The sequence below is a fragment of the Monodelphis domestica genome, chromosome 2, assembly GCF_027887165.1.
Source record: "Monodelphis domestica isolate mMonDom1 chromosome 2, mMonDom1.pri, whole genome shotgun sequence".
NCBI classification, from domain to species: Eukaryota; Metazoa; Chordata; class Mammalia; order Didelphimorphia; family Didelphidae; genus Monodelphis; species Monodelphis domestica.
The window spans coordinates 300,372,143-300,396,807 of record NC_077228.1 but is presented as its reverse complement, the minus strand read 5'-3'; positions in this window follow the sequence as shown (position 1 = coordinate 300,396,807).

Genomic DNA, 24,665 nt, shown 5'->3' with positions numbered 1-24,665 from the left:
TTCTGCTCCTTGAGCGCTAATGTTAGAAGGTAGTGAAGCTGACCATTCAGTGGCAAATTCTGAGACTACGGCAGCTCCAGTGTAACGTATGCCATCCCTCATAAAAGAGGAACCATCGGTAAATAAAATCAGATCTGCATTTTCTAAGGGAGTGTCCAAGAGATTATCTCGAGGCTTTTCTGCCATGGACACTAATGTTTCACAGTTACGTAGTGGTTCTCCTGAAGTGGGTAAATCTGGAAGCAAGGTGGCAGGGTTAAGAGTTGAACAGCGTTTCAAGGTAATATTTTCACTATTTAATAAGGTTATTTCATACCTTGTAATTCTCTGATCCGAGAATGCCTGTGTTCTATGTTTTACCAATAATGCTTCAATCTCATGTGGGCACATTATTGTTAATGGACATCCCAATACTAAATCAACGGTTTTTGTTACTAGTAAGGCTGTAGCAGCTACTCCTCTAAGGCATGGTGGTGCTCCTGCTGCTGCTGGGTCTAGTTGGGCAGAATAATAAGCAATTGGGCGCTGAGAAGGTCCCAAAGTCTGAGTTAACACACCAGAGGCTACTCCTCTTCGCTCATGCACATATAAAGTAAATGGCTTGTTGTAATCTGGGATGCCTAGAGCAGGGGCAGACATGATAGCCTTTTTCAGATCTGTTAGAGCTGACAAGTGTTCAGGCTCTAATTTGAGGGGTTCAGGAACCGAATCCTTTGTTAATGCTATAAGGGGTTTAGTGATTTCCCCATAGCATGGAATCCATTGTCTACAAAACCCTGTTGCTCCTAAAATTGCTCTCAGCTGTTTCTTAGTGGTAGGAGCACTCAATTTTTGAATGTTCTCAATTCGTTTTGGAGAAATATAACGAGCACCCGCAGTCAAGATGAATCCCAAATATTCTACTTTTTGGAGACACCATTGAACTTTATCCTTAGAGATTTTATGTCCTCTTTTGTGCAATTCCAAAAGAAGGTGTTTGCTATCTTCTTGACATGTTTTTGCATCTGTTGAAGCCAAGAGTAGATCATCTACATATTTGATTAATTTGCTATTTTTAAATGTTATATTGTCTGTGTCTTGGCTCAAAATTTGCTCAAATAAGCTCGGACTTTCGACATAACCCTGTGGCAGCCGACACCAGGTATATTGTGAGCCCTTCCAGGTGAAAGCAAAAATATGCCTGGAGTTTTCATGTATTGGTATGGAAAAGAAAGCTGAACACAAGTCTACTACTGTAAAGTATGTAGCTGTGCTAGGAATAGATGAAATAATAGTATGTATGTTAGAAACTACGGAGTGTCTCTTTATAACGTGATTATTCACTGCCCTTAGATCCTGTACGAATCTATAGATGTGTTTGCCATCGGGTCCTTTTTTTGGTTTTTTAATTGGCAGGATGGGCATGTTGTATTCAGATTTGCAAGGAATTATTATTCCCTGTTCTATTAATGAGTTAATAACTGGTGTAATACCCTCAATTGCCTCCTTTGAGAGGGGATACTGAGGGATAGAAGGAGGTGGGCTAGATTTAGTTTTTATCTGCACAGGAACAGCAGATTTAAGTAAGCCTACATCAGAAGAAGATGTGGCCCAAAGAGACTCCGGTATATCTTTAGGTATTTCAAAAATGGAAGGTTCTTTTGCCTCCTGGTTTTCAGAGAGAAGTACAGGGAGTAAATTTAAAGATTCCTCTGGTACTTCTAATGATAATGAGCCATCTGGGGAGCAGGTTATTGTGGCTCTGAGTTTGCATAGAAGGTCCCTCCCCAGCAAATTTAAAGGGGAGTCAGGCATCAAAAGGAAGGAGTGTTGTACCTCTAGGGGTCCTACAGACACCATTCTAGGAGGAAGTCTTTTAACTCTTTGGGTTATTCCTGATACTCCCATTACATTCTCTGAGCCAATAGAATAACATTGTAAATCAGGTGTTCTCTTTAATACAGACCAGGAAGCTCCGGTGTCTAATAGACAATCATAATAGGTGTTACCCACTTTTAAGGTAACATGGGGTTCATTAGTATGGGGAGGGCAGTGGATAGGGACAACGGGTAGTAGGACATCAGGGTCTGGGAAATCAAAGGTTGTATCCTTTGATTCCTGTGCCCCAGCCCCCCCCCCCGGGCACCATCATTGTGTTTGGGATATTCCTTGGGCACCCCCCTGAAGGGCACCTCTCTGAGGGTCATTAGTACCTCGAGTAATTTTTGGACGAGCGCCATTTCTCATATATTGTTGAGTATTATCATTAAAATTTTCTTCAATTTGAGCATTGTCATTAAATTCCCAATTCCTATTTCTATAATTCTGGTTTCTAAAGTTCTTATTTCTATATTCATTATAGTTATTTCCATAGTCATTATTATAATTTCTAGAATTCTGGTTTCTATAACCATTATCATAATTTCTATAGTTATTATTTCTAAAACCATTATTAAACTGTGTATTCCTTCCAAACATCTTAAGAAAGGTTCTACATTCCATCATTTTGTGGCCCTTCTTCTCACAGAAGTGGCAAGTAATGGATTGATAATTGGATTTCTGGAGAGGGGCAATTGTCGTTGGTTCATTATCATGCCCACTTTCTAATTTAGTTATCCTATCTATTACACATCTCATTTTTTTCTTCATTTCCTCCATGTCATCATTATTCTCTTTCTCCTTTTCTTCGTTTCCCTTAAAAACATATATAGCTGTTTTTCGCAATTCTTCAAGGTCCATATCTGACCATCTTGGGCATTGTGTTTTAAAATAATTTTTAATTACTTTGCAAGAATTGTTTACAAAGATTCTTCTAACTTGTCTTAAACTATTCTCTTTATTTAAGTCCCAATCTAAGTATCTGTCCCCAAACTCGATAATTCTGTCCATAAATCTGGAGGGTGTTTCGTTTTCCTTTTGCTTAATTTTTTCCAGTTCCATCCACTTATCTGTACTGTCCGCACATTCCTTCATGGCCGTGAGGATGGCCTCTCTACAACGGTATAGTTGTAGATAGTCCTCAGGATTATTATAGTCCCATTCGGGATCCTGAGATGGCCAATGTGCTGCATTATGCCCCCGGGTTTTGTTGACATGAGCAATTATTTTATTTTTTTCACGTTCACTTAAAAAAGCCTGTAGTAAGCTCTCAATGTCCTTGTAAGACGGATTATACTGAAAAAATATGTCTCCCATCTTTTTTGTTACTAGAAAAGGATCTTGTTCATATGTGGGGATATTTCATGTAAATTCATTTATTTCTTGGGGAGTAAACGGTATCCTATGTCTTAAAGTCACCACATCCCCATTTCGTCCTATTTCAGGTACTTCTCTTAGAGGAAACAGGCCTCTAGTTGAATTTTGCACCTGTGGGTCAGTTTGACAAGGACAGGTTTCTCTAGGAGGACAAGATCTCCCTTGCATTGGAATTTGGTTTTCTGTAGGAGAAGGAACATGAGAAGCTGGGATTGCAGGGGAAGGGTTTTGGGGATTAAATTCAGACAAGATTTGCACTGCACGAGAGAAGCAGTCTGTTAACTGGGCTATAGGGAAGGTGTTTTCCATCTCTATTTCAGGGAAGGAAATTTCCTCATTCAAAGGTTCAGAAACAGGTCTGTTTCTGGTAGAGTGGGTGTTTGCCCATTGATCCTGTAAGAAACATTTTAGATCTTCTAATTGGGCTTGCATTTTTTCCTCAATTTTTCCTATTTTATCTTCCATATCTCCCATTTTATCCTCAATATTTCCTATTTTATTCTCAATATTTCCTATTTTATCCTCAAGTTTTTCTATTTTATTCTCAATATTTCCTATTTTATCCTCAATTTTTTCTATTGTATCCTCAATTTTTTCTATTGTATCCTCAATTTTTTCTATTTTATCCTCAATATTTTCTATTTTATCCTCATTTTTTTCTATTTTATCCTCAACATTTTCTATTTTATCCTCAATATTTTCTATTTTATCCTCATTTTGTTTTATTTTATCCTCATTTTGTTTTATTTTATCCTCATTTTGTTTTATTTTATCCTCATTTTGTTTTATTTTATCCTCAATATTTTTTATTTTTTCATCTCTAAATATAGTATTGAGGAGTACAAAAATGACAGTACCTATTAATATAAAAATTTGGAGGTATCCTTCATTCCTCAATGCCCCTACTTCTTCAGCTGCCATATAATTGTCAAAGAATGTAGTACTCATTTTTATATGTATATTTTGTAATTTCACAAAACACGTGGGGAGCAGGGCAAAGCAACAAACTTTCCACAGGGTTTTTTTTTTTTTTAATCCAGGAAGTTGTTCCTTAAGGGAAAGGATATTTAGAAACAGTTCTTCCAGCCAGGACTTTAGAGTCCTGTTGCTGAGATTTAAAAACAGCTGTTTTCTGTCTATCTGAGTCACACAGCTGGGAAGTATCTGAGGTCCGATTTGAACCCAGGACCTTCTGCCTCTAGGGCTGGCTCTCAATCCGCTGAGCTACCCAGCTGTCCCTTAAGATTAAAGGGAAGAAAAAGAAAAAACTGCTGATTCCAATTTAACTTAAGGAGAAAAGAGAAAAAGTTTTTTATACTCACGTGTTCTAGCAGCTGTGTCTTTAAGCCAAGTTTTTTTTTTTTTAAAAAAAAGGACTAAGTGGTGAAACAGTATAGTAAAAAGGCAAGGAAAAAGTTTTATTGAGAGGATTCTTTAGACTCCCGTGTGGTCAGCCACAATGTTACAAGGGAATCACTTTAAAAGACTGATATATATTAATTTAAGGTCGCCAAGGAATCAGCTATGTAATTCCTAAATGAAAAACTCAAGTCAGCCGTCAGCCTTTTTTGGAGTTTAATTACAATAGGAGTAAGAAAGGAATTAGAGATATATATAGAGAGAGAAAGGGGAGAGAAGGGAATAGGGCTTAAATACCCCTTCTGTTTAGGCTGGGCCAAAAGGCCCAAGCCCTTAGATAGCTGGGGCAAAGAAAAGAGATCAGTCCCTTTCACTCACGTGTCCAAAATGGAGAAACAGTCTCAGAGGCCCCCACCTTCAGCTTCCTTCAGAGCAAGCTTCCTCAGAGACCAGGAACCACCCCGACCAAAAAACTCAATCCTCTCCTCGAGTCTCCAGACCCTCCTATCTTTAAGGAAACCATCCAAGTTGCCTCCCCTCAGTCCTCACATCTACCAATCACTCTTCATCAATTTCCCTGTCAATGGAGGCTCTCGCTTAACCCAGGACCACCCAGAGGTTTCTGGCTTTTGCACATGTCTGTTGAAGGTCATATTTTCAAATGATTAAATCTTTACTCCTTTGTTCCAGCCCTTTCTAAATCCTGTTAACTTGAGTATGGTAGAGATTGGAATAATTAAATTTTGATCTAGGCTGCAGCCCTTACTCAATCTTATTAGGACTGAATAGGGTGGAGTATCTCCATTGTATCAATTCTAAAATCAATCAAGACTCAAAGAAATTCCTGTTCTATGCTCAAGCATAGGTCAAAGTCCTTTCCATTGTTCAGCAAAGGGTTTCTGTCCTAAAGTAATCTTAAGAAGGGAAGAGAAGGAACCTCCCATGCCAATGGAGTTCCCATTCCAATAGACTATCAGTAAGAAATTTTCCAAGTATGAAATATCCCAATGGTGAAATTTCCAACATTTATAAGTCTAAGGAATTTTGAGGTTTACAGAAGGGAGGGAGAAACAAAGGAATGAAGGAACAAAGAAACAAAGGCCAGAAGGAAAAAAATAAATTTTAGGCAATTTTTCCTTAGACCCAGTGTGGGGTCATGAAGACCCAGAAGAATGAGAGATAAGGAGCCTGACTCATCTTTTAGATGATCAGACTCCCTACACCAAACCTAATCCACTGATTTATATGTAATGCAATACATGCATTACAGAATACAGAGCTAGGAGAGAAGCTTCTTATTGAACAAGAAGAAGACTCATTATCCTAACCCCTTGGGCCCAGAAGTGGTTATAATTATTAGAAAATTTATTTTGCCAAGTAGAATGTAATTTCCCTAAAGAATCTGTTTTCCTTTTGCTTCTTTATCTCATTCCCTATACAGTGCCTGGCACAGAGTCAGTTTCTGGAACTTAAGTAGTATGACCAGGACTTTACCCTGGGAGAGGGAAACTTCCTTTTTAAAAAAATTAATTATTTAAATCAATAATCAGTTCTTTTGGATGGCAGTGCTAAGGCATAACAAATTTATGAGGAACTGAGGGCGGATTCTTGGGGGGCCAGGAAAAGGTGAGATGCTGCCAATCTCCAGCAACATCTCCAGGGTCATGCATACTCTCTCTAGCAGCGTTTCCAGGCTGGGTGACTCATAGCTAGGTGGGCCAAGGCCTGCATTTGACGATGGCATGTGCTGAATCACCTCCAGGAAAGTGAAACTGATGATTGTCTAGTTTGCTTAGCTTGAGACCTTGGATTGGACCTGGGCAGTGTAAACACAGCTAAGCCTGCCGCAAAATGTCTCAGGAAGTGCGTTTTTAATCTTATCTGCCTTCTTTGTGGAGCAATTCGCTGTCCCCACAGCTGGGCTGTCACTAATCCCTATATGATCTCAACAAGCAGGGAATTAGAGAATGACTCTTCGCCCTATGTCTTCAAGCAATCTATAGTGACTCCCTTTTGCTTAAGGAGAGCCAACCCTGTCCTAGGTACTACAGTCAGGGCTTTGGGTCATGCTTCAAGAGCTAAAAGGGTCCTCAGAGCCCATCTAATAAGATCTCTCATTTTGCAGAGGGAACTTCCAGCCTTGCCCAAGTTTACAGAAGTTGTCCCCTGTGCCTGGAATTCTCTCCCTCTTCATTTCCACCTCCTGGCTTCCTTCATATTTCAACTAAAATGCCATCTGGGAGAAGCCTTTTCCAGACCACCCAATGTCATTGTTTTCCTCTTTGAGGTTATCTTCAGTTTACCTTTTCTATGTGTATATTTTTTTTTTATTTTAAAATATATCTTATTTTAAAATATTTTAAATTTTAAAAAATATTATTTAAAAATTTTTCTTAATCCTTACCTTATAACACTTCCAACTTAGAATCAATATTATGCATTCATTCTGAGGCAGAAGAGTGGTTAGGGTTAGGCAATAGGAGTTAAGTGAATATAGCTAGAAAATAGCTGAGGCCAGGTTTGAATCCAGGACCTCCTGTCTGGATGCCTGGCTCTCAATCCCCTTAGTCACCTAACTTCTATATGATGATATCATATTATGTTACATTCTGTTACATTCTATTACATTATGTTATGTTATATTATATTATGTTATTTGATTTTATATTATTATATTATATTATGTGATTCTATATGGCATTATATCATATTACATTATAATATATTATAGCATAGCATGTATATTGTATACTACATAATATATAAACATACAATTATATAATATATAATAATAAACATAAACATTTATTTTATATTATAAATAAATATATATATAATTTGTAAATAATTGTTTGCATATTGTCTTCCACATTAGACTGTGAGCTCCTTGAGAGCATGAACTGGTTTTTATTTATATTTTGGGGGCTACCCTCTGGGCAAAGGAAGTATTTATACCTGGATCCTCTAATTCCAAAGCCAGGAATCTTTCCATTTCCCCATGATGGTAAACAACAAAAAAGTAGGGCACTTCAAGGTGTCTCCAACGTCAGAGTAATTTGAGATGTTCTGAAAGAACTTCCCCCCTTCAATAACACCACTGATACAAATTCCACTCCTACATTTTCATCATTAGAGTCTATGGCATGGTGGGCATGAATAAGCTGCAAAAGATTACAAGCAAGTAATTAATTACACGGGAGGAGCCCTTTAAAGAATGTCATAAAAGAAATGAAAAATAAAAAAGAAGGCAAACTAGCCATAGCATGAAAGTAGGGAATACGCAAAGGACAAATCACATGGCACATTGGTATCCTGGTGATCACAAAAGAATTAGAGAAAAGCCACCTCAGGTCATTGGGGAGATAGATACACTGTGGTGAACTTGGGTACGGACAGTCAAATAATATAATTTGACAGGAGTAAGTCGCAATCTACCACATTGGAATCACTAAATCATTAAAATCACAAATCCATTAATGTAACAGAGATAGTGGCCTTAAGGGCCTTAGGAGACTGAACTAATGGATGGATTTGTGTATTCTGTGTTTCTTCAGTGCATAATATATATATTCAGTTCATATGTCATATCTCTATTATGGTAAAATAAAAATACCAAGTAATTATATCCAGAAAACAATTTATTAAGCAATGCATGCCAATTGCATAACAAACCAGTAATATTACATCTCTTTTGTGGTTTAATCTTGGTGTCTTGCTCCCAGTGGGAAAACTTATTCACTATGTATTTTCCAACCCATTCTCGTCTGTCTCTCTGTTGTTCTGCTTTCTGTTTATTCTAAATCTGGATAAATGGGTCTATTTGATATATTGACATGTAGTCTTTATGAAACTGGCATTTGGTGAAAAAGAGGATCAAACCTTAAATATATAACTTGGAAAATTACTATCCTGTTAAGAAATAGCAATCAAGAATACAGCTAGAACTTTCACCTCCCCTAAGTTCTTCCATCTACCAATCACTGTAGATGTTTTCCAAAAGACAGCCCATTTTGAATTCACAGCTGAGTAGATTAATCTCTTTAGTAAGTCAGAAAAAAAATGCTGCTGGTCGACTAACTTCATTAAGAGAAAACCTCTGAGTAAGTTTTCACCTTTTAGGTCTAAGTAGTTTACACGTTGCCCCACCTTTATAGGCACTTAGCATCCCATTGTATCAATTCCAAAAATAGGCATGGCTCAAAGAACTCCTTTCCTTTATAAGTATGGTTTTCAAGTACTTTCATTGTTTAGCAAGGAGTTTTCTGCCCTAAAGCATTCTTAAGTACAGGTGGAATAGAGGTCCTCTCATAGCAAGGAGTTTTCTCCCCTAAAGCAGTCCCAAGTAGGGATGGGGTAGAGATCCTCCCATAGCAAGGAGTTTTCACATTCAAGTAGAGTTCTCACTATCTGGTAGGGAATTATTTCAAGTAGGGAATTGGAGGATTCCTCAATGTGGAGTAAAATTTTTAACATTCATAAGTCTGTGAAATTTTAAGGTTTACAGAACCTAAAAATATTTTTTGACTAACAATATTTAAGGGAGCAAACAGATGTAACTCTAGTTGGATATCCCATCTCTCTGAGGAGAGAGCAGAGTGGCCACATATCAAAGACTTATCTATGAGCCACTGATCCTTTTTTTTACCCTAAGATCAGGAAAATACTGTTAGAAACCCATGGGGAACTCCAAAAAGGAGAAATACAGTAGCTTCCTCTGATCACATCCCCAACTTTTAGCTAGACCACTGGTTACTTTCCTGTTGCCCAGAAGCTTGCTTGGCCCAATAGTCCCACAGGGTCCCAAACAGTTCTAAAAGTGCAGAGGAAACTGTTACAATTAATATGCATGCAAATAATATGCATACAATTAATATGCTGGCAGCAGTGGGGTTTTGATATCCAGGAGGAGAGACCATTAGGGCTCTGGGCACCTGAAGAAGAATGGGGAGTCATGGTCCTGCAAGAGAGAAGAGGACTGAAGAAGGCAGGCTGGGAAGCACTGAGAATAATTTTTGCTTAGTTGATAATATTATTTAAAGGAGCCCCTAATGAAGGAAAAAGAAGGAAGAGGATAAAGTATTAGGAGCTGAGTGGAATCAGCAGAACAAATTGGCAGGAGGAGGCAGTATAGGTGAGCAGGGCAGCTTTCCTTCCTGAACACTGCCTGGGCAGTAGGGCAAGAGGAAACAGTAGACCATGGTCTGGGAGTGCTGGCAGTAGAATTTCATTACTAGGAACTTTATCTTTGAAAATACTGCTCTTGTTTGTTTGTTTTTTAATTTAAATTTTTTTTAATTTTAATGACATATTTCCACATAAGTTTCCCAAAGTCATTTAATCCATATCGTCTTCCTCCCTTCTTTCTTTTCCCTTCTCAGAGCTGATAAGCAATTCAATCTGGGCTAGTCATATATTATTATGAAAAACATATTATTCCATATTATTCTTTTTTGTAAGTGAATAATCTTATAAAAACCAAACCTCCCAAACATATACCCAAATAAGCAAGTGATAAATCATATACTTCCATCTGCATTCCTGCTCCCACAGTTCATTCTCTGAAGGTGGATAGCATTCTTTTTCATAAGTCCCTCAGAATTGTCCTGGATCATTGTATTGCTAAGAGTAGCTAAGTCTATCACATTTTATCCTTCACAATATTTCCATTATAGTGTATAATGTTCTCTTAGTCCTGCTTATTTCACTGCATCAGTTCTGGAATATCCTTCCAGCTTTTTCTGAAATCATTCTGTTCAACATTTCTTATAGCACACTAGTATTCTATCACCATCATGTACCACAATTTGTTCAGCCATTCTCCAAGTGGGAGACTTCCCTTTGGTTTCCAGTTCTTTGCCACCACAAAAAGAACTGCTCTCATTTTTACATTAATTTTTTTCTAAATCGTCTTTTTTTATTTTTACAGGGCTCAGATGTCTCTTTCATGACCCTCCCCCTGAAAAAACTTCCCAGCTCCCTACTCTTATTACTTTATTTTCTCTCAGCCCCTGGAGCTCAAGATTCCCACTTGTTCCCCATTGGAACCAATAACTAGAATTGATTCTAAGATAGAAGGTAAGGTTTTGTTGGTTTTTTGGGGGGGGGGAGAAGGCATTAGTATTTGAGCAACTTATTTATTGATTTACATATATCTCAATGGAAAGAATGCATCTTGGAGTGGGGAAATCTGAATTTGTGTCCTATTTCTGTCATTTTCTAGGTTATATGGAATTGGGCAAATTACCTATCTTCTCTGAGTTTGCTTCCTTTTTTTATGAAATGAGGACAAGAGGCAGCATAGAGCTATGAATGGAGTCAGGAAGACTTGGGTTCAAGTTTTGCTTCTGATCTATACTCTATTACCCTGGGCAAGTGACCCAGGCTACTCTTTATGATTATAAATTCCATATGAATAGCTGATCTGTATCAGAGGAGGGATTTTTCATTCAGAAGTTCCTTATTCTTAGTCCTTCATAAGCCTGGACTTCCCTCATCCTTCTTCATTCCAAATATTTTTACTATTTACTTAACATTTTTGGAGAAGAAAGCACTTATAAGTTGAGAAGAACATTTAGACCTGGCTGTCATGACTTATGTCATGAGAAGCCTGCTTTTATAACAAGAATAGATGACATTTATACAGAAGAAATCCATGCAGGAAGCAAAAGAATCTTAAAGGCACTCGGGTATTGTTTAAAAAAATATTTCAAAAAGGGGAAGATTCAAAATGAAATGAAAAGATAATGAATGGCATTCTGACAAAAAAGGGGGGGAAGGGGAGGACAATTTAAAAGATCTTGATATCCTGGTTCATATAACTACTTTCTTATCTTTATAAAATCTTAATGAGAATGATTGATATATACATTGAAGATATCCTTGATGAAAGCATGAGAAGAGAACACACAGTTTTTAGTGAAAGCATACTTATGTTTGACAAAGGTAACAGTGAGTTTTTTAAATAAGAATTCACTAGTTGGTTAATACTGTTGAGAAAATTGGGAAGCAGTGTGGCAAAAACTAGATGCAGACCAAGGACTTACACCAATATAGGATCAAAATGAATATATGCCCTAGGTGTAAAGTGAGATATTATAAACATATTAGAAGGCCAGGGAATATATTACCTATCAGATTTATGGATAGAAGAAGAATTTGTAAATGAACAAGAGATAGAAAGCATTATAAAATATAAAATGGATAATTTTGAATATATTAAATTGATAAAAGGTCAAGTGAAAAATGTTAGAGGGGATGTGGAAAAATAGGAACTCTAATACATTGTTGGTGGAACTTTGAACTGATCCAACAATTTTAGAGAGTAGTCTGGAATTCTACACAAAGAGTTATAAAAACTATGTATACCTTTTGACCCTACTAGGTTTATTTTCTAAGGTGATCAAGGAAAAAAGGAAAAGAAATAACTATAATATTCTAAAATGTTTATAGTAGCTCTTTTGTTGTTGTTGTTAGAAAAGAACTGGAAACTAAAGCAAATCAGTTGAGAAATATATGAAGAAGTTGAGGCATATGGTCACAATGGAATACTATTGTGCATAAGAAAGGACAAATAAAATCACACACACACACAAAAACCAAACAAATAAAAAACTGGCAAAATTTACATGAAGTGAAATGAGCAGAACCAGAACAGTATTGTATGGAGTAAAAACAAAAATGTATGATGATCAATTGTGAATTTAAGTCATAACTTAAGTCATATTTCAACAAGGCACTAAACATACCTCTCCTTATATTATATCACCTTTGAAGAACTGAAAACAGATAGATTCCCAGAGCTAGCTCTGAAAGCAGATGCACATAGAACCTGAAGCTTGGAACAGTGTTCTCTTCACCTCAGTTACAGAGCCCAACTTTAACAGTTTTTTTTTAATTAAAAGAAAAGAAAAAGACAGAAAATTAACAAAAAGCAACAACAAAAAGAAACTAAATATAAAAAAAGTTATTTTGGGGAAAGAGAAGACCAAAACACAAACTAAGAAGACAACAAAATAGAAACTGTTGCATCCAAACCCTCCAAGATAAATATTAATTTCTCTCAAGACCAAAAAGAATTAATGAAGGAACTCAAAAGGGAGGTAGAAGAAAAATTGGGGAAAGAAATGAGAGTGAGACAGGAAAATCATGAAAAAAGATTTAACAGCTTAGTAAAGGAGGCACAAAAAATACTGAGGAGATTAATAGATTAAAAATCAGAATAGGCCAATTGGTAAAAGAGCAAGAAAAACCCAATGAAGATAAGAACTCTTTTAAAAGAAGAATTGGCCAAATGGAAAAATATATACAATAATACATTGAAGAAAAGAACTTCTTAGAAGGCAGATTTGACCATATGGAAAAAAGGTACAAAGATTCACTGAGGAAAAAGATTCTTTACAAAAAAGTATAGACCAAATAGAATAGGAGTACAAAAATTTACTCTAGAAGATCCCATCTTAAAAAATTAGAATTGAACAAGAGGAAGCTAATGATTCCATGAGACATCAAGAAACAATCAAAGTCAAAGAATAAAAAATAGAAGAGAATGTGATATACTTCATTGGAAAAACAACTGACCTGGAAAATAAATCCACAAGAGCTAATCTAAGAATTCCTGGATTACCTAAAAGCCATAAGGGAAAAAAAGACATTCTCTTTCAAGAAATCACCAAAGAGAACTGCCCTCATATTCTAGAACTAGAGGGCAAAATAGAAATTGAAAGAATCTACTGGTCATCTCCTAAAAGAGATCCCAAAAGGATAATATCAGGAATATTATAGCCAAATTCCAGAACTCTCAGGTGAAGGAGAAAATAATGAAAGCAGACAAAAAGAATTCAAATGTTGTGAAACCATTGTCAGGAGAATATTGCACACAGCAACAGGAATACTGTACAATGAACAACTGTGAATAACTTAGCTATTCTCAGCAATACAATGATCCAAATCTATCCCACAGGACTCATAATAAGAAATGCCATCTGCTTCCAGAGAAAAAGAACTGATAAGAGTCTGAATCCAGACCACAGAAAGCTTTTTAACTTTTTTAAAAGGATTAATATGGAAAAATATTTTATGTGATTGTACATATAAATAGCTTTATGAGACTGATTACCATCTCATTGAGTGGGAAGGATGAAGATGGAGGGAGGAAGAGAGTTTGAGATTCAAAATCCTTTGAAAAATATTGGAAACTGTAGTTACATGTAATTGGGGGAAAATTAAATTAAATACATTTTTAATTTTAAAAAAAGACAGAGAGAAGGAAAGAAAAATAACAGAAGAAAATCCAGAAGGAACTGTAGCCAAGTAAGTCAACTTTGAAAGTTCAAGTTGGATTCATTATACACTTTAAAGGAGAAGCAAGATCTACATGAGAGATTCACAGTTTCATGTACAATCACCTACTGTTCTACAAGATATATGGAAATGCCTTCTTTATTTAGTGTTTGCCAAGTTCAGAAAAAAAATCTAAACAACCTCAGGAGAGCATCCATGCCTCACTGAAGAACTATTTAAGCTCTGGAAAAAGGACATCACTGGACTACTGTAGCAGTAGTAAGGAACTGCAATAGAAAAGCAGATGGAACTTTTCAGGGGACCTGTGTTTGACTTGGTAAGTGTCTTAAAGTCACAGGACTCTGAGGTCACTGGGTAGTGTGGGAAAGCTTGCAAAGATTTTAGTCAACTCAGAGAGTAAACAGGAAGTCTCTTTCTAGTTCTCTAATGTCTCCCTGAAAAAGGAAGGATGTAGCATTTAGCAAAGCTCCTAATGGAAGAGGACAGGCTCTGAGTACCTTGTTCAGCCTTGAGAGAATCAGAGCAAACTGGACATGACAAGTTGCTGCAGAAAATAAAAGTGTTTTTAAAGAGCCTCAGAAGATACAGAGAAAGGTAAGAGACTAAGAAAACAGGTCCCAGTTAGTTCCAACACTTCTTATTCCTGAGCTAAAGGGACAAGGTGAGTGGTCCCACCAGGGTTGCCTAGATTTGAAGATAGGAGTGCAGGCATAGTCATCTGGAAAAAAAAAAAAGGAAAAATGAGTAGACCTGTTCCTCCCAGAAAGACAAAGGTGGGACTGGAGTTGACAGAAGCCTGGTGTGAAAACACCAAAGGAGGAGCACCCTGTAGAGTCAGAGCTGCCTTTACCTACAAAGGTGTGCTAGATAGACAGGTGACCTCATGATCCTAAGTTGCATCCCATCAACAACAGGGCCCTTTTCTACTTAAAATTATAGAATATTGTATAGCAGAAACATTGAAGATGTGGACCATTTTGCTACATTGGAAAATGGTTAACAGATGACATTTATAACCCAGTCATTTTATGAAAGGAATTTGTGAAAGATATGGTTACACGTTTCCCATAATCAGTGAACCTCCAGAAAAGATACTCAAGATTCAAGATACTTTGTGGATCAGCACTGACTCAGAAACCTATCTCATGAGCCCCTGCTGATGATTTCACTTTTACCAGCCAGCCAGTAGACACAGTCATTTAAAACAAAAGACATTTAATCAAACATCATCACAAAGTGACAAGAGTCCATGGAGTGGCACTCACCCTATAATCCTCTTTACTGGGGAGGCTGAAACTGATAGATTCTTTGAGCTTAAGATTTCTGAACCGCAAGAGATAAATCTAATTAGATGTTCATACTAAATCCAGCACCAATGCGGTGAGGGAGGTGGAAGGTTGGAAGTAATTAGGCTGCCTAAGAAGGAATAAACTGGTCAAGGTGTGGGTTATAAATGGCAAGTTAAAGATCCCGTGCCTTTTAGTGGTGGAGTTGGACCCAGGAGCAGTTTATGCACTCACGTATGTGTATGAGAGATGTGGTCTCAAAAAAAAAAAAGGCCAAGCAAGCAAGATGACCCTCATTTGGGATCTACTCTTCCATCTCTAATTGGGTACTATACCAGCAGTGAAATGCACATAATTAGAGAAGATGCATAGAAGGAATACTTGTAAGGATCATGTATGGCCCTGGAATAAATATGAAGTCACATATAGGGAACCAGAGGACAAGGTTCTCTATGCATGGCCAGAACAATTCATATCTCCAAAGAGAGCTTGCTGAACAAGCATCCAGCAATCACACCCAGGTAAAACAATCTGATGGACTAAACCAAGTTGGGGGCAACTGACTAGCTTCACACCTGTCTCTGAGTTAGGGAGGCAAAGACTTCCCCTAACAGATTGGGTGGATGAGAACAATCATTCCAATGGCCATGAAGACAAACTCCTGGAAAAAGCTCCCTCCACTCACCTCCACTTCTTCTTTTATCACTCACTTCTCAACTCCTTGTGATCTGTTTTATGACCTCATTACTCAACTGAAACCTCTCTCTAAAGTTACTTAATGATCTCTTAATTGCCAAATCCAGTGAACATTTCTCTGTCTTCACCCTTCTTGACCTCTTTGCAGTATTTGGCATTGTTGACCACTCTATAACGCTCATGCTGAAATGTTAATAATTGACTCTTTCAAGTTGGTACAAGCTGGTTATGTCTATTATATATTTTGCCTTTTTCAAATACTATATGCTAGGATCTTTCACTCATTTATAATAGAAGCTATCAAGTCTTGTGACATCCTGACTGCTTGGTACTTGGATTCTTCCTGGATATTTGCTTTATTTTTTTCTTTGAGGTAGAATCTCTGAATTTTTGCCTGACATTCCTGGGACTTTTCCTTTTGGAGTTTCTTTCAGGGGATGATTAGTAGATTCTTTAAATGCTTACTTTGCCCTTTAAAAATATTTTTCTTGTCTTAGAAGAGATACTAAGTATTAATTCTAAGGCAGAAGAGCAGGTAGGGCTAGGCAATGGGGGTTAAATGGCTTACCCAGGGCCACACAGATAGGTAGTGTCTGAAGTCACATTTAAACCTAGATCCCCAACTCCAGGCCTGGTGCACTATTCACTGAACCACTTGCTACTCCTGTCCTTGTTTCTAATAGATCTGAGCAGTTTTTGGTTGTGATTTCTTGAATTATGGTGTGTACCAGCTTTTTTTCCCTCCTCATCATGGTTTCTGGGAAGTCAATGATAATTAAATTATTTCTACTTGTCTTCTTTTCCAGGTAAGTGGTTTTCAATATCAGATTATGTTTTCTTCTTTTTTCAGCCTTTTGATTTTGTTCTAACTTTTCTTGCTGAATTGCTTTCCACCATAGTAGGCACTGTGGAAAATACAAAAGTAGAAAAATTCAAAATCCCTTTTGAAGTTTATAAGCATTACCCAATTCATTCAATTCAATTCAATGATCATTTATTATTGGGCAACTAGGTGTTTTCCTTCAGGATTACTGCTTTGTTTTGTTGGAGTGACTTGTGTAGCTCAATGAAAGTATAAGTTATTTCTTATCAAATTACCCAAGATAAATAGGCCATAATGGAGAGTCATTATATAAATTATTTCCTAGCTCTATTCACTTCCTTCTACATTGATTCGTAAAAGTCTTTAAAATTGTTATTTTTTAAAAATTGCTCTTTTTCATAATATGGATATTATAGTATAATTTTTTCTTCTGGTTCTGCCAACTTCTCCCTACTTCCATTTATAGAAGTCTTTCTATGTGTTTTGGAAATCATCTATTTCTTCATTTCTTACAGCATAAGATTATCCCATCACATTTATGTACTATAATTTATTTAGGCTTTTTTCTCTTAAAAGGCATCCCTTTAGATTCTAGTTTATATAAATGGGAATTTCTCAAGGAAAGAAACCAAGACTTTCTATAGTACTCTGAAAAAAAAATACTCCAAATTATTGATAATTAGAGAAATGCAAATTAAAGCAATTCTCAGCTTCTACCATGTACCCATACAATTGGCAAATATGGGATGTCTTTCTAATGTCATTACATATGAAGTCCTATTCAATCTTAATTGATCATGCCATCTAATTAGTGATCACCACCTCACTTGCAATTAACCAATTTGTTTTTTAAAGGGATATTTACTAAGAAGAAAGAATAAAAAAACTAAGGCATAAAAACCTCCCCAAACCAGGAGCCTATTTTCCTCTAACACCTTGTTCCCTGGAGAGAGTCCACTCAAACTTAAAAAGATGACTACCAACACTGCTTCTCCCAATGCACTTTTGGATGTGATATGTCATACTCAGAAAAGAGTCATTTCTTTGCAGGTCATGGTGTCTTAACTGCTGGGTTGATTCACTGATGAGCTGAATCAAAAAAACAGATCATTCTTCTCAGAGCTGACTCTTCAAAGCTCACAGAGTCATAATCTGAACCTTTCCCTCTCTGATACTCATTCATCCAGAATTAAGAAAGAATAGGCACAACAGAGACTGGAAAAATAGCAATGCCAAGACTTCATGGCTACATGCCATCCAAATGAAACAGAAGGTGTGAAGATACCCTGCATTGGAGGCCCATCATAGCTGTTCTTTACTCAAAAACTGCTGGGGAAGAGAGATGTCTTCCACTTGCTTGAACTTTTTGAAGGAACACTTAGTTCTGTGTAGCAGTCAACACCTATCTATGGTCAAGGGAAATAGTTAAAATGTAAAGATTGTCTTAGGAGAGCGCATGCTCAGTCCTGCGCATGGCAAGTAAAGCCTTTGACCCTTGATCCCAGAGCCCCCCAGCTTTAGGTTTCTTTGTGCTCACCTGGCTGGGACAAACCACACCTATACCTTGTTGTAATTTACAATTGACCAATGGCAATCCACTATGTATTCATCAATATGTTTTGTGTACATTTGCATCTCAATAATGATAAATAGGAGCTCCACCGAGAGCCAGCTCTCTTTACATCATCACCCCTCACCTGTGTCTGTCTTTCCTGAGCTCAACTTTAACTTCCTCTCTATCTCTCTCTCTCTTCCTGAAAGACCTTTCCTCCTCAATCTCTTATCCTGAAGTGGTTCGTACTTAGAGTACCAGCTCTAAGGAACCGGTGATTTCTTTCTTGATCTCCTCTCCTCAAGCCAGACTGATCCTTACCTGCAGCCCAGGCTGTAAGGGATTGTGGCTTTTCTTTCAGCTAATCTCCATGTTCATTGCTTACTCCCTTGTGTTAGTTTATAGCTACTTAACTGGTTCAGGTCCTAGTGAAAGCTAAGTAGCTGAGCTTATTCTGTGGAGCTCGATTATTATAAATATTGCCTGTGTGCCTGCTTCCTTATCCATCTCCTTGGCTCCAATCCTTCCCTCAAGGCCAACATTCTATCTTTCCTTTTGTGGGAGGGCTGCGGGCCAGCCTCCCACTATATTCTGGCTCAATAGTCAATTTAAAAGATTTTTCATTATTTGTACATGTTCTGATTTGGAGGAAGAAAGAGTTCTAGACTTTCAATCCCTCTTTCTTTTTATTAAAAAAATTTTTCCTTTTGTCTAGAATCAATATTAAATATCTGTTCTAAGGCATAAAAGTGATAAGGGCTAGGCATTTGTGGTTAAGTGACTTGTCCAGGGTCACACTGCTGTGGTTATTCTTTCCTAATCTTAGATGAATCAGTATCAGAAAAGGAATGATTCTTTTTTTTTTCCACTTTAAACATTATTTTATTTGGTCATTTCCAAACATTATTCACTGGAAACAAAGATCATTTTCTTTTCCTCCCCCCCACCCTCCCACCACTCTTCCCTCTCCCATAGCCAACGCACGATTCCACTGGGTATCACATGTGTTCTTGATTCGAACCCATTTCCATGTTGTTGGTATTTGCATTAGAGTGTTCATTTAGAGTCTCTCCTCAGTCATATCCCCTTCCCTCCGTAGTCAAGCAGTTGCTTTTCCTCGGTGTTTTTACTCCCATAGTTTATCCTCTGCTTGTGGATAGTGTTTTTTAGATCCCTGCATATTGTTCAGGGACATTGCATTGACACTAATGGAGAAGTCCATTACCTTCGATTATACCACAGTGTATTAGTCTCTGTGTACAATGTTTTCCTGGTTCTGTTCCTCTCACTCTGCATCACTTCCTGGAGGTTGTTCCAGTTCACATGGAATTCCTCCACTTTATTATTCCTTTTAGCACAATAGTATTCCTTCACCAGCATATACCACAATTTGTTCAGCCATTCCCCAATTGAAGGGCATCCCCTCGTTTTCCAGTTTTGGGCCACCACAAAGAGCGCAGCTATGAATATTCTTGAACAAGTCTTTTTACTTATTGTCTCTTTGGGGTACAAACCCAGCAGTGCTATGGCTGGATCAAAGGGCAGACAGTCTTTTATCACCCTTTGGGCATAGTTCCAAATTGCTCTCCAGAATGGTTGGATCAATTCACAACTCCACCAGCAATGAATTAATGTCCCTACTTTGCCACATCCCCTCCAGCATTCATGACTTTCCATAGCTGTCATGTTAGCCAATCTGCTAGGTGTGAGGTGATACCTCAGGGTTGTTTTGATTTGCATCTCTCTGATTATAAGAGATGTAGAGCACTTTTTCATGTGCTTATTAATAGTTTTGATTTCTTTGGCTGAGAACTGCCTGTTCATGTCCCTTGCCCATTTATCAATTGGAGAATGGCTTGATTTTTTGTACAATTGATGTAGCTCTTTGTAAATTTTAGTAATTAAACCTTTGTCAGAAGTTTTTATAAAGATTGTTTCCCAATTTGTTGCTTCCCTTCTGATTTTAGTTACATTGGTTTTGTTTGTACAAAAACTTTTTAATTTTATGTATTCCAGATTATTTATTTTGCATTTTGTAACTCTTTCTAAGTCTTGCTTGGTTTTAAAGCCTTTCCCTTCCCAAAGGTCTGACATGTATACTATTCTGTGTTTGCCTAATTTTCAGAAGGAATGATTCTTGTTGTAGTCCCCATGGAATTTTCTTTCTCATTACTGCCTTCTGTCTAATCTGACTTCTTCAAGACTCAGTTAAAATCTTACTTTCTTTAAGAGGCCTTTTGTGCAATTCTCTACTGATAGTATTTTCCCTCTGAAATTACTTACAATTTATCCTGTATATATGTATTATATATATATACATACATTACTATAACATATATATTACACATATATATCTTGTATGTACATGACTATTTTGCATATTGTCTCTCCCACTAGAATATAAGTTCCTTGAGGTTTCTTGAAGGCAGAGAGTGAATTTTGCCTTTCTTATTATTCCAAAATGGCATTCCAAGTCAATTCAAAAGCATTGATTAAGGGGCAGTTAGTGGCTTAGCAGCTAGAGATCCAAGCCTGGAGAAAGGAGGTCCTTGGTTCAAACCTGTCCTCAGATACTTCCTAGCTATATGATCCTGGACAAGTCACTCAACCCTACCTGCCTAGTTCTTACTGTTCTTTTGCCTTGGAATTGATACTTAGAATTGATTCTAAGACAGAAGGAGGAGGAAGAAAAGCAGGAGAAGAAGGAGGAGGAGAAAAGGAAGAAGAGAAAAGGAAGAAGAAGAGGAGAAAAGGCAGAGGAGGAGAAAAGGAGAAGGAGAAGATTATTATTATTATTATTAATGGCCAGGAACTGTGCTAAGTGCTAAAGATACAAAAATAGGTCCTTGACCCACAATGAGCTCATAGCCAAATAGGGAACGAACATGCAAACAACTAGGTAAAAACAAAATATACAGGATAAATTAGAGATAATCTCAAGGGGAAGGCACCAACATTGAGGGGATCAGGAAAGATTTCATTCAGAACCCTTTACATGATGCTTAAAGGAAGACAAGAGATAGAGATGAGGAAGAGAATTCTAAGCATGAAAGACAGCCAGTGAAGATGCCCAGAATTAAAAGATGGAAAGTCTTGGTCAAGAAACATCAAGTGGACCAATGTTTCTGGATCTTATTAGTATATGAAGGATAGTTAGGTGGAAGAAGACTGGAAAGGTTTGAGTGGTAGGGGCAGTACTTTGAATGGAAATTCCATTCTAGGGACAGGACTGTTGTGTGTTTCTTGGCAGGTATGCAACCATTCGTAGTAAATCATTTACCTGATGGCAGCTAAAAGAGTTTTTTCAACCAAACAGTGCAATTATGGCTCAATAGAGGCAGTGTGGTATAGTAGGAAGAATATCGTTCTGTAGGCAGTTAGTAAATGTTTAACAATTGGCATTCAAGAAAAAGGAAAAAAACATGATATACTTTTCATTTTAATCTAAATTATTAACATTTTCTCCATTATGTTCTTTGGTTTAGACAACAAAACAATAAACCAAGTCCTGATTTGCAGCACTTGCTAATTTCTAAGGTATAAATGACTACACTGTATTAAAATTTTTTTCTAATAGAATTTTAAAGTCAATATTTTATTTTTTATTCCAAATTCTCTTCCTTCCCCCATCCTTTTCCAAGGCAAGAAAAATAAAGGCCATTACAAATATGTAAAGATATGCAAAATAAATGTCCATAGCTATGTTCACACTGAAAATTTAACAATCTGCTTTTAAGAGCCAGTTCAAGCTAGCTCCAACACACCTCTGCCTGTAGATTCCCTGCTTTTGAGGACCAGCTAGAACATAAGCACTTCAACAGCAAGGACTTTCTTTTTGCATATATTTGGAATCTCTGAGCTTAGGGCTTGATTTGACTAGCAGCTCTGTCAAGGACTAGCCATGGGCTCTTCTATGTGTCGTGGCACAATGGACAGAGTGCTAGCCCTGGAGTCCAAAAGGCTCTTCTTCCTTAGTTGAAATCCAATTTCAGATGCTTGCCAGCCACGTGATCCTGGGCAAGTCCCTTTACCCTATATGCCTCAGTCTCCTTATCTATAAAATGAGCTGAAGGAAATGGGAAATCCTTCCAATATCTTTGCCATGGAAGCCTCAAATGAGGTCATGAAGAGTTGAACACAACTGAAAAGTGATTAAATTATTTCAGCTCTATGAACCTCTGTTTCTTTACCTATAAAAGTTTAGATTAGATGACCTCTACAGCCCCTTTTAGCTCTTGGTGGTCTATAAGTAATTCTAAATTTACTGCCTCTACCTACCCTTGATTCAAACATCTGCAGTCTGTTTCTTCCACCAGGGGGAACCAAGAAACAAAGCCTTGGCAGAAGAGTTACAGAGACCCAGAAGCAAGGCAACCTTGAATTGGGAGTTGGTGATAATAGACAAGGGATAAACAACAGCTCCATCCTCTTGGCTTGCCAACATAGTGATGTGTGTATGAGCTAAGACAGCTTTGATTGTAAAATCAGCTAAATGCTCCTTTGATTAGGTGTCTGCTTTGTTTAAACCAGGGTGACTTTTCCATACCCTCTAACTGGTCATCATCTAGCTTGAACTTAAATCAATGAAAATCAACATTATCAGCCCTCTAGGACTAGCTACCCCTCTGGGAAAGGACATTTTTCTTCCCCCAACCCCCTCTTCTCTTTCTTTTTCCTTTTTAAATTTTAAATTTATGTATTTCCTTTTATTACATTAAACTATTCAATTAACTCTTTGCTACCCTTCCCCCATTAGAGAAGGCATCATTCAACTAAAAAATATATGTGTATATAAAACTATACCTTACTTATTTCTATATATTAGTTCTTTCTCTGGAGATGGATATACACAAGTCATTCTTCAAACAACATTTCTGTTGCTGTATATAATGTTCTCTATTTTTTTTAATCCTTACATTCTGTCTTAGAATAAATACTAAATATCAGTTCCAAGGCAGAAGAGTAGTGAGGGCGAGGCCATTGGCTTTTTAAGTGCGTCACCCAGCTAGGAGGTGTCTGAGGCCAGACTTGACATTTCATCTCCAGGTCTGGCTCTCTACCCACTGAGACACCTTCCTTCCCCTATAATGTTCTCTAGGTTCTGCTCATTTCACTCTTTATAATTTCATGTAGGTCTTCCATGTTTCTCCAAAATTAAGCTATTTGTCATTTCTTATGATACAGTAGTATTCCATCACCATCTTATGTCACAATTTTCCCCAACAGATGGGCATCCCTTCAATTTCCAGGTTTTTACCACCAGGAATGATCTTGATATTCATTGTGTTTTACATTTGCCTCCTTTTCGGAATATCTGACAATCCTTCTAGTCCTTTATCATTGCTCCCACTCTCTCTTTGTGCCCCAAATTTGAACCCTTCAGCCTAAGGGCAGAGGCATCCTGGCTATTCAAAAGTCTTTTCATTCTAGCTATACAACTGGGGCATACCAGTGTCCAAGGCTATGCTAGAAATTGGGGAGAGGGTAAGGGAATGGTGGGGAAAGAAAAACATAAGGCAGAGTCTCTGGGTGACCTGAAAGAACTTACAAATATCATCCCACTCATCTCTATGTCTGGCCATTTATGAAGCAGGCAACTCTGGGAATTTTTAATTCAATAAACACTTATTAAGCATCTATTATGAGCCAGGCATTGTGCTAAGTTCTGGGGATACAAAAAAAAAAGGCAAAAGATGGTCTCTGCCCTGGAGGAACATGCAGTCTAATGGGGGAGGCAACATGGAAACAAATTTATACAACACAATCTGTAAATGGGATAAATATGAAGTAATTAACAGAGGGAAAGCACTAGAATTAAGAGGTTTGGGAATGCTCCCTGTAGAAGTTAAGGATATTGAGATCAGAGAGTCTTCTCCTGAAATCTATAGACCTTCAAGGTCTCCATGGGAAGATTTCAGGGAGTCCATAAACTTAAATAAAAAAAAGAAATATATTTATAATATACATGTATATATAATCTTTATTTTCATTTATATCTAACTGAAATATAACAATTCCTTTGATTATGATTTTTAAAACATTTTCTAAGAATGGGTTCAAAGGCTTCACCAGACAACATAGGGGTTAATGACATTAAAAAAAAATGTTAAGGACCTTTGTTTTAGATGATTTTTCATAGTTCTTCCAGAATATCCAGGAAAGGACTATAAGTATCTCTCTCAAACAATGTCTGGAACCAACTTCACCCCTCACATGAATCTCCAAAATTGTATAAATATTCCCCTTTACCATTTGGAGTCCCAAAACATTTGCTGCAGCATATTTGGCTGGAAACCTGAATTATAATGAGTTACAGTTGTATAAGTATATACCAAATTATTTATATGCTGCTTTTTTCCACAACCAAATGTAAACTTCTTTAGGGTAGGAACTGTGTGTCATCTTTGTCAACATA